This window comes from Trachurus japonicus, chromosome 12, assembly GCF_045865225.1.
Source record: "Trachurus japonicus isolate A0001 chromosome 12, Traja_1.0".
NCBI classification, from domain to species: domain Eukaryota; kingdom Metazoa; phylum Chordata; class Actinopteri; order Carangiformes; family Carangidae; genus Trachurus; species Trachurus japonicus.
The window spans coordinates 15043087-15059801 of record NC_140918.1 but is presented as its reverse complement, the minus strand read 5'-3'; positions in this window follow the sequence as shown (position 1 = coordinate 15059801).

Here is a 16715-nt window from a genome sequence, read left to right as displayed (position 1 = left end):
TGCTTTCTCAGACTGGGTGGAGCTGAGATGCTGTTGGGTCAAACGCTGGTTAGCCGGGTTTATTGTCATATTGTAATTACAGTGCTGCGGCTTTGTTTTGGAAACAGGCAGCTCATGAAGATGTTTGGAGCAACCTGCCATGCAGACTCTTTAAAGGAACCTTAAATTAGCTTGATCACAAGGGAGGGACTGTATATTCACTGGCACTGTCTCGGGCCAAAAACGTCCTAATTAGAAATGAAAATGTCTGCTGGGGTTGTGCGGGCTGTGGGCCATTTACAGTAAACTGAATAGGAACCAGACCAGGGGAAAAGATCACACCAATCTGGATTCCTTTGAACATTTTTTACATTTCTATGATGAGGTGTGACGAGCTAAAGCTCAGAGATGGAAGTTAAGATGTAAACCTGCTGTTGCTGTCTTTTACTTTTTTTTTTTCTTCTTATGTTTGTTTACATTTGCACACAATGGAAAACCTATGTTGCAGGCCTCTAACCTGGCTGAACTGGTATGTGCACTGCCTGACACACCTATATGATCCATGCTCACGTCTCATCTGTTATGATTACGTTGCAATGTTTACTAAAAGATGGAAATGCCAAGAAAACATTTCTATCAACACCGCAGTAATAATCATTCAAATAAGTCATCCACTTCCCATGGATTTGAAAGTGTCATGGTCAATTTGAGTTAACTTCAAATTCCCAGATGTTTGACATCAATATGTTGTTGCTTTATTTTAATCCCATCCAAGTGTCCAATTCTCTGTTTTCTGATCAAACAGGAAAAAACATGGGGCCTGAAAACCGCAAACCTGCCAATTGTGATCTAAAGAACATCTTTCATTGCCTGAAAGCTGCCTCTCCACTATGATCTGTTGCTGCTGTCAAGCTGTAAATCTGAATCCACCCTCTGAGAAAGGAAAGAGGCATTTCAGTGGGGACTATTACGTCTAAAGCGAGCTGCAAGACAGTGTTTCCGCTGCTTGCCTGTGTGCCATGAAAGTGAAATACAGTCAGCACGCAAAGCCCCCCCACCCCAGCCCCACTGCTTTTTTCTGTTTTGCACTTCTTTTTCTATTTTATTACCGTCAGCATCTTCCCACACTCGCTCCTCACTTTGTGTCATTGTGACCGCATGAGTTTGAATTAGAGGTCATTGGGACTGATATGTGTAATCTAGGGTGGAAAAATGGACCCATCGATGGAGCGTTTGAATGTATATGTGGTGTAGTTGGTTAAAAAATACAACCTAAGGACAGAGTTCAATGATGTCTCTTGAAAGTTGGAAATGTCCTAAATATCTACTTTAACAACATGATTCCAAATCAAAAGCTCTTCCTCTTTCTAATCCATGTAATTAAATGAATGAGTGAGTTTGTGCAGGAGAGACGGCGGTGTGATGTGCCGTCAGGGAGAAACGTGTTGGCGTGGAGCCATAGCCCACTGGACTCAGAGAGGGGGTTATTTTTGGGGATGTTCAGGTGCCTGGGGCCCCTGCAGAAAGCCCTTATAAAGAGGTCCTCTCCGGGTGGGTGGAAAGTGGGTTATCAGTTTCACTGTCGGTCCTCGATGAGGCTGACTCGTTTGCATCTAGTCAACACCTTCCGCCCCTCTCTGGCACAGACCTGACCCCGGCTTCCTAAAGCGACCCTTGGCATTACCAAGCGCTTTTAAACGCATCTCCTCCCATCAGATTTCCACTTGTTTCCTTCCATCATCATACCCCCTTCTTATCCCAGTTTATTCTAATTTTAATACTCAATTCTAATAATGATATACCCTCTCTATCTCCACTTTCTCATCTGTTTAAAATGTGTTTTGCTTCCATGGCAACATCCTGGGGTTACTTATTTTGATATGCACATTCAGATTAGGTGTGATTATGTACAATGTGAAACTTCAACACAACAGAAGTCAGTATTGGTTCATGCTTTTGTATTACAGCAATGAAAGTGAGAAGAGAGAGAGAGAAAAAAAAACATAGCTCATATATTAGGAGACACAATTCATTCATCTTTTTTTATAGTCACTGTAACTTTTCAGTGAATCCTAATCTGGTTTATACAATTTTATTTAATATTGTACAAGATTGAGCCTATTGAAAGATGTTATTACCACATCTTTCCATTCCTTCTTTTTTTGTAATACCCTTCTCTCCTTTCCTTGTCTAAGGAATGTTTTCCCAGACTCTCTTTTCACCCTCTGTGAGCGCTCTGTCTCTCTGTGGTTACGCACTTCATTTGTCTTCACCAGGATCAGAGAAACACAGAAAATCAAAATAATCACTGGACACTGAAGTAGTAGGACGTTCAAGACAAACCCTGGATAACAAGATGACAAAGCTTGTTAAGACAGAGCGCTGGAGAAGTTTGCCATGCCAAGCAATTGTTTTATTTCAGACATATTTAAACAGGATTTAAAAAATGTTATAGAAAGTTTAAGTGCATTTTATTATTTTTTCAACACTTATGACAATTATAAGTCTATTATTATCATTTTATAATCAACCTGTAGCACAGAGGAAATCGCTTTAAATATACATAATTATTTAGTTAATATATTGTAATAGATTATTATTAAATATCTTTGCCTATGCCACACAATCTCGTCTTTTTCATTTAAAAAAGCTGCTGCTATATGTTACTTTATTGACACATTGTTTTAATTTGTTCCAAATATTCTTCATTTTTTTCTTCATATTTTTCCAAGAACTTTCAGTTTGCAGTTCTTTAAAGTTTTTTTTCTTTAATTCAATTTTTTGTGTGTGTGTGGACAATCAAAGGGGAGAAGCCGTTTCATACACCACCCGTTACTTGTACACTTCACTTCATCACCAAAAGATGGAGCTATAGCCATTGTCCAGGGTCAGACTGGCAAGCCTGAGGGCCAGCAAGCGGCTCTGGGCCTCCCATCGAGGTTTGACTTGTGGATGTTTGTGAGCGAGCGGGTTTGAAACCACTGTAATGTCAGAACTGGCCAATGTGGAAAAGTTTGTGTAAAGAGCCATTCATCGAGGATCACTCCTAATTACCAAGATGCAGCATCTTTGAAAAGTGCCCACCAGTTTTCAGTGACACCATGTAGCTTTGAGTGGTTGTAGATTGTCCCTTGAAGGCTAATATATAATATACATGTATATATACAGCCAGGTGCAGAGTCAACAGGTTATATGTTTTACATGTGGTGTGTTGAGTAATAAAGATGTGAAAGGCAGAATAACCTAAAATTACAGTTAAAGTGACTGGAAGGGGGTGGGGGGGGTTGCTGTAACCTTTTCCATAAGGAGAACTGAGGCTTGTGATTGGTTGAAGACTATTTTCTCATCCCTCTCTCTCCCTCCTGCTTCCTGCCTTCCCCCTCACACCAGAACCTGGATGGCACGCAAGGCCCTGACCACCGCCGCAGCGTGGCGCCGAGGGGGTACAGAGTTTGTGTGTGTGTTTGTGTGTGTACGGTGTGTGCGTCAGCCCTAGTTTGGAGGGCCGAGACCCCGGATATGTTGTGGAAGTGTGCAGTGGACAGGGGCCAGACAGGACCTGACCTTCTGGAGGAAGCTCGGCCAGCCCTATAGGCCAAGTGGCTATCAATCAACACCCTTTGTCCCGCCTCCAACCGACCACTTCAAACACATGGGAGGATTAGACCCATGACCTGCTCTTTTATTTATCTTTTATATAAATTACCAAATTAATTTAGGTTCACTTGCTGTCAATAGGACTCTTATTGAACCAAAGCACTCCTTCAAAATAAAAGCAAACGAACAAAGCAAAAGAAGCAAAATGACCTTGCTATTACTTCACTGACAGAAAAGGATGAAAAGTAATATTAATTTCTTAAATTGGATAGAGTATTTATACCAGTGTGAAGCAGTGTGGGTGTTATTTCTGGATTGCTGAGAGAACTTTAATAATCTTAATCTTCTAATTACTGAATGTGACCTAGATCCGTACCAGTCACCTGTAATTGGTGGACATGATTATTTATTTGTCTTTTGAACCCCACTGTAATTTAGCAGGGGCACTTTCATTACTCCCAATCTGTGGTAACAGCAGATCAAAGCTGTGGTTGATATTCCTCCTCTGCAGGCTGTCCGGGGTCGAACCTGCGCTCTGGACAAATGACCAACAGGTCAGGAACTCAGTTCCGCTGAGGGTAGAGGCCAAGGGTCCAGGACTGACCCTGGACTGATGCCACTTTGCTGCGAATTGTGTCTTCATGGTTTTAGTTTCAGACAAAGCGGTCTGACTCTGGCTCTTTCTGCTCAGTGCTGTGCAGATGGCGACAGTGGTGATGCTAATGATGAGGTGGTGGATTTATAATGACTCATCTTTAGCTTATTATTGTCTGTATCATGTCAGTGCTAGGATCCAGCGCTCTGATAATCACATCATTGATAATGTTGACAATAAAGGGGTCAAAATGAAAACTGTACTGCAAACTGTTGCCATGGTCTATGTTTCCTTCATTGTGGAGATCACTGCAAACATCTGGAGGTAATGGAAGGTTCACTTCAAGTTTGCTATGAAACTAATTTGAACAAGTGTTGCTGTTGCTGTGGGAGAAACCTTTTTTTTATTATCATCAAAAAAGAACAAATCATCCATAACTCAAGCTCTGATTTGATTACACATTTGTTGCACCTAATGATTTTATTTTATTGTTTATCTTTTTCAGCAACTCCTTCATTCAATTCTGAGTAGAAACAAAGAATATGCTGTTTTATATGAAGAAAAAAGTGTTGGCAGGTTTCTCTATTTTGGATGGTGTTATATCAGTAAAGCTAAATGGACCAGAGAGCTAAAGATGTTGGGGAAAGGACAAGAATTTAAGGACATATGAATGTCTTGTCCGTGTCTGGGAAAAAATGGCTAAAGGTGCTAATTAACAGAGCTGTCAGTGGTTCCTTGAAGTGAAGTGAACTTGCCGATAAGCAGAGTGGCTAGTGGGGGGAAACTGACGGGGCCCCCAAGCCATCTGGACCTTGTTCTCCCAGAGAGCGAGGCTGTGGCACAAAAAATTGTCCATCATTGGTGAAGTCTGAAGAAGAATTTACAAAAGAAAAAAAAAAACTTGATTGTTTTTTTCTAAAACCTAAAAAACAGTGTTAGGCAATTCATGTTGAGAGGTGTCGATGATAAACAGGTGCTAAGTTTGGTAAAGTTTAGATTTGTCATTAATATAAGAAGAAAGTTCCCTATTTTCTAGAACACCTTTATTCAATTTGATGGTGTATGCACTGCGCCATTTGCTCTGTGTAGCAGATTTATTTCAGAAATTATAAAATAACTATGAAAATATGAAATTGTGCTTAAAATTTGACATACTTTAGATAAGATTGGTATCAGTTATTGAAATGTCTTCATTTCTGGGTGCATGTAGGAAGATTTAAGACTCAGTCAAATCAACAAGCAAGACAAAAATGGAGTCTCTCCCTCTTCCTTTCTAAGTCATCTTTAGCAGAGTCGCTAAAGTGCTATACTGTGACTCTGGAGGGCCTGCGTAGCTCATCTCATGCAGGTAATCAACCATCATTCTTTCATGAGGCTGTGAGTGTTCAGGAGAGACTCTGGATCTCCCCTGCTGCTTCTGCCAGCAATACATCCTGCTACACGTTAGGGAACATGACAACTGCACTCCCTCCCAGCTCATTGCACCTGAACACACTCCTCTATCTCATGACATGATAGGTCAGATCAGATCTCTCCCTGCTACGGTTTGGTAAGTCAGCCTGCTTCGAGACAAGGGAGCCGAGGTAGGAGTTGTATAGATTACTGATTTCTATCAGGTTGCACCTTGTACATAATCATTTTGTCGTATGTTTGGGTTTTGGTTTTCCACACGGAACTAATGTGATTATAAAACTGTAGTAATGTAAGCAACGGCTAACCTGTTTACTGGTTGTGCTCTGTGTTGACGATAAAATAATTTTTTTAAATATTTGAATGTAAAATGTGAAAACTTAAAATTAATAACAACAGACGTTTCAGCAACCAGACAGCAACTTGAAAACTTTCTGTCTCCTATTAGATGAAGAGAATGTCAGTTCTTTCCCAACTTTAGCGCTGACCTCTCTGAATCGCCACAGCGCCCACAGTTTGACATAGATCATTATTCATGATTGGAGCTGATGCCAGAGTTGCTCAAAACACTTAGAATAACATGGATGCAGGATGTTATAGCAGAAACCAGCTAACAGCAAACTTCCTGGTGTTTGGCTAATGGCTATCTCCTCCTGTGATTTTGGAAAGTCCAACACTGCTGCTTGGCTAAAGCTCAGAGCTCAATATGCTACTCACTATATTAGCAACACTTTCATATTACAGTCACTCTCTGGCTTTTACTTCAAAGAGACTTATGGCAAAAGACTAAACGGTACGGCAGCCATGTTGTGCCAAAATGCAACTGACAAATAATTTTTGAATGCTAATTCCACTTTAAAAACCTTTATGAAAATAATTATTACAACACTGTAATGTATAATAACAAGTAATTCATAATTTTTAATAAAAAGAAATACCATAGCACTCAATGTTTGGCACATTTTTACAGGGTTTAAATGCCTGAAAATGGCTCCATATGCCTGGTAACTAAATGTTTCCTTCACCTGCAATGTTTTTCTTCTTTTAATCTCTGTTTTATATCTCATCAGGAAAATATGTCAGTTACAGGCCAATGATTGTTAAAGTTTTTGTTTTTTCTGATGTCTTAAATAACTGAAAATTGGTGTTGTTTCTGCAGATGAACTTCTTCCATAAAAGTTGTTTGAAGGCTTTCCTGCTTTGTGTATTTGACACAATCTGAAAGCATTTCTTAAAATGAGAAATAACAGTTTTAGGTTTATGTACATTTGTGCACATTTCTCAATCAGTAGTTTCAACCCGACCAAGAGTGTTGCTAGCTATTGTTTATCTTTAGGCAAATGACCATTAGATATACTGTAACGTGGGAAGATCTATATGTTTTCTAACTTCATACTTATCATTGTACCAGCAACTGGTTTAGCTTTGAGGCTTATTCCTCTGTGTTAAAGTTAAGTCTTTAAACGTGTCACTTACTGTTTTCAGGTGCACTGCCTATTTTTCTTTTTGATTCAGGTTATCCCTCAGTCTCAATATCTTTTTTATTATTATTATTATATGTGTATGTATATAATGTGTGTGCGTGTGTGTGTTAACATCTGTGTGTGTGTGTTCGTGAGACATGGTATTATCAGAGTGGTTCACTGGTTCAACAAAAATGGTTGAAATGATATCCAGAGCTCAGACATCAAACACCAGAGGCCACGTGAGTTATGGTGCATCGATCGACTGCGAGAACAAAGGCAGCGATGGTTAAGAGGATGGAAATCGTGGAAAAAAGAGATAGATGAAGCAGACAGAAGACAAGCAGCCCGGGGTCTGCAGCAAATTCTGTTTGGGGTCTGAGCCTCTGAGGTTTATGTCAGTCAGGATCTGAAGGAAAAGTTGCTCCCTTGAGAAACAGAGTGGGGAGAAAAAGAGAGAGGGATGTAAGGGGATGTGTGGGGCACTAAGGGTCTGGATGATGGGTGACATTAACCAGGTGCCCTCCTGGCCCAGCTGTCAATCCATCGCTTTCCCTCCTGCTCCTCTACAGTGAGACTCCACGAATGTTTTTTTTTTTTTTTTAAGTCAGGTGCTGCTTTTGAGTATGCATGGCTGGTGAGTTTCCGTCTGTCTGTGTCTGTTTTTCTCAGCCGTTACAGTTGTGTACGGGCACATGTCTGGATGTTGATGAATAACCAGGCCCTCCTTGGTTATCTCGACTTCCTTTAGAGTTTCAAGTGAGAGCCAGATGTAGCTATTTATCTTAATCTTTCCTCTCATTTAGTCTGGATGTAGTTGGAGGCCATTTGACTTTTCATTACATTATCAAACATTAGAGGGACATCTTGTTATGAGAAAATAATCTGGATGTGTTGAGTGTATTGTCAGCGTTGTGTATAAAAATAACAAAAAAATCACAAGGGAATCTGTGCAGCAGTAACTCCATACTCAAACAATCCAGACACACTGTATGACAAAAGATGTGTGACCCCAGGAAGCCTCTTCATGTCTACATAAAAATTTAATTTCCTGTAGTCATATTAATGCTAATGCATTTGGGATGTCCTTGAATAAAAGGCTTTTGAGACAAAGACACCCTGAGTGTTGAGCCATTGGAGATGAGGCACCTCACACCGGTGTAAATGTCACACTGGGGTGTTTTTTAAGTCACATACATGATACATAACATTATAAAATATTCAACACAATTCACATTTGACTGATCTGCGGTTGTCCTTGAATATAAGTCTCCAATCAGAATCCTTATTATTATTTTTAATGTCTACTTCTATTAATAAAGCACAAATAGGTGAAAAAATATTGACGAGATCTAATATTTTCACACAAAGCAATAAAAAGGAGCCAGTGTACAACAAGCCTCATTCCTGCAAAGAGTTATTCATCCGCCTCCTGTGCCACAGAATGACAGCCCACGCACTTGTGTGTTTATAATTAACAGATTTTAAACAGTGTCATCCTCGGTGATGACAGACCACAAGCTATGAAACTTCTGTCAAGCTGTGGCAAAGTGCACGCCTATGGAGATGGAGATGCACCAATTTCATTCGTGCCAGCTGTTCTATTCGCTACGAGCTGATCCAAACCACAGTTTAATTAAAGAGTAGTGAACCTGCTCTTTAATTTGTCTGAGCAGTGTCATCTCTTAGCATGTGCTTTTCACTCCTAATGTCAGAAGGGAGTGAACGGAAACACCACAGAAACAAAACTGTCTGGCACACAAGTGCCTTTTGAGGCTATACTGACAGCTGCTCTTATTACGCATTTTGAACTTACTGTTTTGGTATAGCAAAGACTTGTTGTTAATGTGCAGGAATTTAAATGGCTAAATAGATCAGATACACTGGTGAATCAAAATGTAAGTTTCAGTTTGAGGGTAATTTCTCACTAAGGTTGGAATATGATTGCAATACATTTTTTTTCTAACATTTTTTTTAACCAGATTTAAACCTTCATCATGACTTCAGTGAACTGTTTCAACCCTGTTATAACTCTGGTGTTCAGACTCTGCTGAAGTTGGCCCTTTTTGGATTATTCCTCTGCTTCATTTATCCCTTCTTCCAAACTGATAATTAAAAGTAAGGCATCCTGGACATTGCTCTTGACACCGCTTCCATTTCACCGCACATTAAACATTGAATCATGTAACCGAGAGCTTTGTAGAAAAGCAGCAGAGGTGTGCTCAGACAGCAGTAAATGAAGCAGGAGAGTGAAGAAGAGAGGACTCTGTGTGCAGCGGGCATGTGCACATGGCGAGCAATCTCTGCAGAGAGGCACATGGCTGCAGCACACGTATGTATGTTCACAGTGTGGCTGCATTGTGCCGCAGTAATTGATAATAAACAGGTCTCATAGCAGGGATTTTATAGCTTTTCCAGTCTTGTTAATTCAGAAAAGAAATGCATTGGTTCTCCCCCCCTCCAATGATTTCATGGAGGTTTTCATTGGCTCGTTCCATGAACATACCTTTGTTATGGGCACTGGTGGCCAGGCTGCTTTAAACGGCTGTGTCAATACCAGAGACGGAAGTCAGGTGGCTGCCATGTCAGGGCCAACACTGGACAGAGTGTGCGGTAGGGGATGGCTGTGTGCCACGCTCACAGAACTTAGTTGTAGTTTTTCCCTCTCAACAGCAGCTCGTTGTATATTTAATGATATGACATTGCAGTAATGAGAAGAGATGAGGCCGTAACATCAACTTATAGATAATAAATCTTTCAGTTTGTCATGAGATTATCCCTTTTCATGCAAATGGACAACCAAGTTTTGTTTTCTTTCAATTAAGCATGTAATGGTCATATACTCTGCAGCTTGAATAGTTTTATTTGCATGCATGAATAATTTTTAACAATTCACTGCCATCACACACATTTTCACATCCTGATAGATCTTTTTTATTTTATTTATTTATTTTAAAGCCCAGTGTGGTTTGACTTTCATGATGGGGTCTGTAAAAAACACCCTAGTACATTTTGAAAACATATACAGTTGTAGTCAACCAGCAGGGGGCATTTGTTCTTTGCAGTAGCCAACTACTTTGTGTGAAATGAACCATCCAGATTACAGCCTAACCTAGGCCTTTGTGTGGGGGAGAGAGGTTGAGCGGTGGTGAGGGGGGGGGGAAGCGGCGGCGGGAGGAGGGAGGGCCGAGAGTGAATTCTTGTCCAAACATTCTGCACGCGGATTTGTATTCATTGCACCCCTGCTGCTATTGATATCATTACGCAGGGTGCTCATGCTGCGAGGAGGGGGCAGGGACTGGCAATGGGGAGGTCATGGAGCTGCAGGCCCTAACGAGAAGTGACACTGGCTCCAGGTCGGCCAAGCATCCACCGGATTTCAATGGGAGCCGCACTTTCCCAGTCAGCGCATTAGATCAAAGATCATTACCTGCTAATCAAAACACATGAACGTAAGGGGCTTCCCTTCTTCTTTCGCTACTCTTTCGAGGAGATGGAAGGGGGAGACAAAGGAGGAGACGGCACCAGCTACTGGACTGGATGGACCTCCGTGGCCCCATGAAAATGGAAGACCGCCTCGCATCTCTATCACTTCCTGAACTCACTCAGCCAGCCATTGAGGAAATGTGTGATGAAACACACACTAGCTTATATCTAAAAGCTTAAAAAGCAAAGGGAAATCAGATTAAACATTACAAAACTGTAGCTATAATGCATTCCCATAAGCTCCAAGCTAAAAGTGTGTAACTCTTTGACCTCACTTTTCTTTCATTTAGGCTACCAAATGATCAATACCTTCCTCCATGCTGGTGGTTGGGAAACATGTCACATGGGATCTTTTGGGGGATGTGCACCTCTTTGCAGATTTTTTGCTCTCTATCTTTTCCCAGGCCTTGTTGTCTCACTTGATGCCGCGTCACTGTTGTTGGGTCAGCGTCTCCAGTGGGGGCTCAAGAGCTGAGCTGCTCTTTACCAGAAGACATGATCACAGGACTCTTGTCTTGTCTCGTCTAGATTAGGGACAGAACTTTTCCGTCTCTTGCTCCTTGAAACAGACCTTGTACCCCGGCTCATAAGAGATAAGTTGGATATTTGCTTGTGAGAAAACAAACAAATACAAAGTTTACAACATCAACTGGCAGCAGATTGAGGACGGGACATGCACACAGCGGTCAGTCTGACCTATACTGCCCAATCACCCCTCTTTGGTGCATGAGGTTCTTCTGTGATGCTAACAATGGTGATGTCCAGTTGTTCACTTACCTCATGTGCAGGGATCTCAGTAGAATTAGGGTAAGGGGGTGGCAGAAATATGTCGCCTCGGGGTAGAGGCCTGGGTCTTGAAATGTCGGACCCCCTCGGCCAACATGGGACAGAGCGAGAGCGAGGGTTAGTACAGAGAGGGGGAGCCACGGAGGGGATTTTGCTGCTGTACTGAAGGCTCCATGGCCCATTAATCGTTTGTTTGAGTTTCCGCCCCGGCGAGCATGTCATGTCTCCATTAGAGAGGGTTTGTTTCTTCTTCCTGTCCGCCTCTTGGCAGCAGGGGGCTCTCACACATCTCATTTGGCCGTGCACTGCTGTCTGGTGCCAGGCAGACTGTCCTGCGTTTTGTGTGTGTGTGTGCACATGCATTTGTGTGTGTGTGTGTGTGTGTGTGTGTGTGTGTGTCTGCAAATGTGCATGTTTTCAGGCTACTCATCTCCTGGAGGTGAACGTTAATGCTAATCGAGTTGGGAGGGTGCTGATTCCAATGTGATCTGTTGAACAAACCAAATCCCTCCTAAAGACTGTTGTCAGTTACTTAAGCCCCCTGACTACTGCAATTCATGGATTACCCATAATTGGATTACTTTAGTTTGTTTTTTTTGTTTTACTTTGCTCCAGTAATGTATAGAACAAAGAGTAAAGTCAACAATTTATTTCAATTCACCATGTCTTAACTACTTATTGTTATTGCCTTCAATGCATTACAACAACAAATCTAATGATTGTAATTACAAGATTCAAATAGAAGAGTGCACAACTTATTACCCGCTTGCATCCTGCAGAGATAGTGTTAAAAATCATGTAAATCTTGTATGTGTTTGGTGATATAAGCACTGAACATGGATTAATCTTGGTCTCCCAGCTAGAAGCTACAAGATTAATACCAAAGCTGGTGTGATACAACCCGGGGAGACGGAGGGCTGATTCCTTAAACCCTGTGTTTCAGTAAGTCAAGCGTTTTAGGCTGATTATTGCAATGAAATAATGAAGTTAGGTTTTTAGGATCACGATGAATGAGTATGTGTGCATGACTTATGTAAAATATTTTAGCCAAATTCTTTAATGTGTTAATATCAAAGGCATATCTGGCCCCTAGAAATCAAATCAGTCAAAACTATGGCTCACACTAAGACATTTTAAGAAACGCTATGATACAACATTCCAGCCAGTCTGCTCACGTACTTATTGGGCTCGCCGGTGTAGGAGCTGACCCACACTGCCACGGCCTATCTTGATGTTAGTTTGACCTTTGACCTAAGACTATGCTGTAGACATCAGCCTGCTGACCTGTCAAATGGGCCCCTTTATTCCCGTGACCCATGGAGCCTTCTCCTTTAAACTGAAATATGGCTGCCAAGCCTACAGAAGCCAGCCAATTAGGAAGTAGAAAGAAATTAGAGTGGCACAATGAGCCGAGACTAATAGAGTCCGCTTTATCTGCCGCCCGTCCGTCTGCTTGCCTGGTGCCTTAATGCCCTCACCGCTCCTGCTGCTGCTCTGCTGCTTGTTTCCATGCAGCACTCGAACACTGACGATCATGCCTGATTATTCAAACTGAGCTTCAACTTCATCAACAGAGACTTTGATATACTAATGGAGCTCAGAAACCACCTTGATAGTTTACTTTGATGGAGTTTTCAAGGTAGCTGAGACCTTAAACCAATGATTTACAGTAAGTCAAAGGAATTGGTCTTGAATATCATGATGATACACACCAAACAATGGCAAACAGAAGTGCTCACAAATTCAAAACCCAAAATGATATGCCAGTTTTATGGAATATGGTCTCTATTTATTACAGTGGTCACAAAGTCACTTCAAAGCTCCATGCCTATGATGTGTTACAGTAATTTTGTCAGTGTTTTCTGTGTCGCTGTTCTTGTGTTGTGATGAATGTCTGTTTTGAGTTTGTTTTGAAACAGGAAATGAAGAAATCTGTTTTTAGTCTGATATGAGGTCACTTTTGACATTTCAGTCTACAAGGTTAGGAAATAATCTTGATTTCTTTCCAGTAACTGCTGGTCACTTGGTCTAGATTATTAGAGCAATAATCCATTCTAATAAAGATGTTCAATAGATAGATAGATAGATAGATAGATAGATAGATAGATAGATAGATAGATAGATAGATAGATAGATAGATAGATAGATAGATAGATAGATAGATAGATAGATAGATAGATAACCACTAAAACTTCTGAGTACTTTAACATTCAGGTATCTCAAGTGCATTCTGTTACAACAGTTCTTTGCATGTCACTGACTCTTCCCCATGTACAAGGTGCACTTACTGCCTCCAGTCCAATTTGTTTTCAGGTCCTTGTCTCTTTCTCTTTGCACTTGACAGACTCGGAGCAAGTGTTCACATCCCTAAGCAGCTTAGGGATGGGGCAGCAAAACAAAGAGGACTATTGTCTCAGTTTAAAAACAAGGACAGCCATCTCTGGAGGTGTTTCCCTGAACGATCGGCCGCACATTTGAGTTACTTGTTCGGTGGCGGCGTCCTTTCATCCTGCATCCCAGAGGAGGAGGAGAGAGTGCCACCGAAGGCCGCAGAGAGTCCAGAGCTTTATAAAAACTGGGGACAAAATCAATAGCTCACCGGAGTGGAACTATTGTAGACTGTGAACTGCAATTTCTCACTTTGTCGTTCTGAAACACAGCTAATATCCCCTCTTGTCGTCTCCCTGTGCTGGATTGATATCTGTTGCTCTTCAAAGATAGAGATGTCTGCTCCTCTTACCCCTTTCACTTTGTCTGACAGCCGCAAATATAAACTTTAGGTACATCCAGACTCTATTTTAACTCTACAATAAAATTGATGTAAAACAAACATACAATTTTTCTTTATTTTATTTCCTTGTTAGGAGTAACACATTCAGAGGAACTTATATCCAGGAAGAATGGCATTTTATGGTCCAGCTTTAAATCAGAATTGTGTGTGTATGTGAGCCAATCTAATTCAATTTTGGTGATTAAACTGTATGGAGCTCTACATTTCATTCATCTGAAAACATCTTTTAAAGTCAAGTTCCTGTATTCTTAAACATGATTTAAAAATGTGTTGCAGCATGTGTACTGTTATTTGTAATGTAAATGTTTTGCCAAAGGGTCCCACCTCTAAAATCCACTCTACAACTTATGCATAAAGTACAGCTGTCTGCAGATATCTCTGTCCCATAATTTCTCAGTTGTATCAGTAATTGTTTCCAGGATTAACAGGCAGTTTAAATGATTCTACATCAAATTCAAGAGGAAAGTTAAACTGGAAAAGGCCTGCGATATGTCCGTGTATACCACGTATAAATTCAGCGGACATATCTCCGCCATGGCTCCATTCATCATGCACTCGCTCATCCTGCTGAATGTATTTCAAATGTCAGATAAGAGCATCACATTGATGAGAAGCAGGCTTGGGTATTTTTACTTCAGGATCCACTTCTGTCCATTGACCAAGATAATAAAGATGGACTCGAGCAAAGATTACCGGCAATTCCCGCCAGCCACCCTCATTTTTCACAGCACTCTCACCGAGCAGAAGGTACTTTGTTAAGTACTTGTTAAGTGTGTTATCCTTTGTACACGCAAACATCACCCTGGTAATAACACACAGCCACGTGCAAATGGAAGGTTTTATTGTGCATGAAAGTGTCCATTTCTGTCTCTGTCGTTTGAAATGCAGCCATGCAACTTTATCTGGAGGACACTTGTGAGGCCACACTTAAGTTTTACTTTACTAACTTCTTCATTTTCATGCATCACAATGATTGTGATGGTTTCATAACATTTAAATCAACTTTCATTGTGTCTTGTAGGCATTTCATTAACTATAAACTACTATTGCATGTGCACCTTTTAAAGCTCTTACTCCTTACTATTAAATCAGTGGGATTAAATGTGAAGAATAAGTCTATTCTATCAAGTATTCTATTTGAATTAAATCACAAATGAGACTGAGTAACAGCAATCAGTTATCATCAGTGCCACAGTGTTTGCTTGGAGTGTTTGTTTGGAGAAATGTGATTTTAATTTGTCCTCATTTATCCAGCTCCTGATCTGTTTATTTTCTCGTGTTGCCATGAACAACTACCCTCAGTCTCTAAGTGCCAAGCAGTGGATAAATGTTTTGTTTGTGGTGTTTAAGTGGTGTTTAGAAGAATGATTCTGTTTTCCGTTTGTGCTTAATGACCCACTGTGTGGTTGCAGTTGTCTGCACGGTCTGAGCTCCATTTGGAACCTGCAGATCTCTGTGAAATGCCCATGGATTGTATTCAAATGCAGACGACGTGCGCCAACTATGGAAACATTTGGATGAGTTTAATTCTACCTTCTGTAGGTCTGAGAGATAATTTGATGAAACCCATCCATTTCATTGCTTAACCCACCTGCAGCTGATATGCATATTTATCTGTCTTAAACTTTGGTGTGTCTGCAATCTGTTTAACAATCAAAGTTTCATTTTTAATGTACCTTAAAGGGATATTTCAACATTTTGGCAAATTCGCCCATTGCCATAATCCCTAGTCTTAGGGGTAGGTTTTGTTACCTTTAATTGACGGTGCAAGCTGTTTTTAGATCGGCTGGGCAGAGATGCGAGCTGCTCACACTACGGAGGTTCATGGTATTTCCGGGCTTTCCCTCAAAACTCATCAAACACACAATCCAACAAGTCCAAAACGCTCTTGTGGACAAGTTGTGACCTGCATATTCACCGAGATAATAATAGAACATTACGAGACAGAGTTGTTTTTGAGGTAAATGCATGGGTAAATACAAAGTGTTCCCATCGGGGGCAGTCGTTTTTCGGCAAGGAGTCTCTTTTCGGCACAACACCAGCTTTGCATTTACCTCGAAAACAACTCTGTCTCATAATGTTCCATTATAATTTCATAGTGTGGTGAATGTGCAGGTCACAACTTGTCCACGAGAGCGTTTTGGAGTTGTTGGATTGTGTATTTGATGAGTTTTGAGGGAAAGCCCGGAAATACCATGAGCCTCCGTGGCGTTACCCTACCCCTAAGACTATAGGGATTATGGCCAAATTTACCAAAATATTGAAATATCCCTTTAATTACATTTTTTTGTGTCATATAGAGCCAGCATACTCATATATTCTGTAGCACCAGCCTTTTGCACATTCTCACTATTTTTCTTTTGTCAAAGTGTCCCATGTTTCAGTGCCCAAACATCGCAACAGATCCAACGGCAAGACGGAGGGCCAAGAGGGAAAGTGAGCTTTGAAAGAGTGTACCGCTTAACCTTGACCTTACTGCATTTCTCTAAATGTGTGTGTGTGTGTGCGCAACTACAGCTGCCCCGTTCGCCACTTCAGAGAGTGTTTACATTTTAGGAGAGGTCTTTATCTCCCCCAAGCCTGGGGTCCCCCTGGGTGAGTTTATACA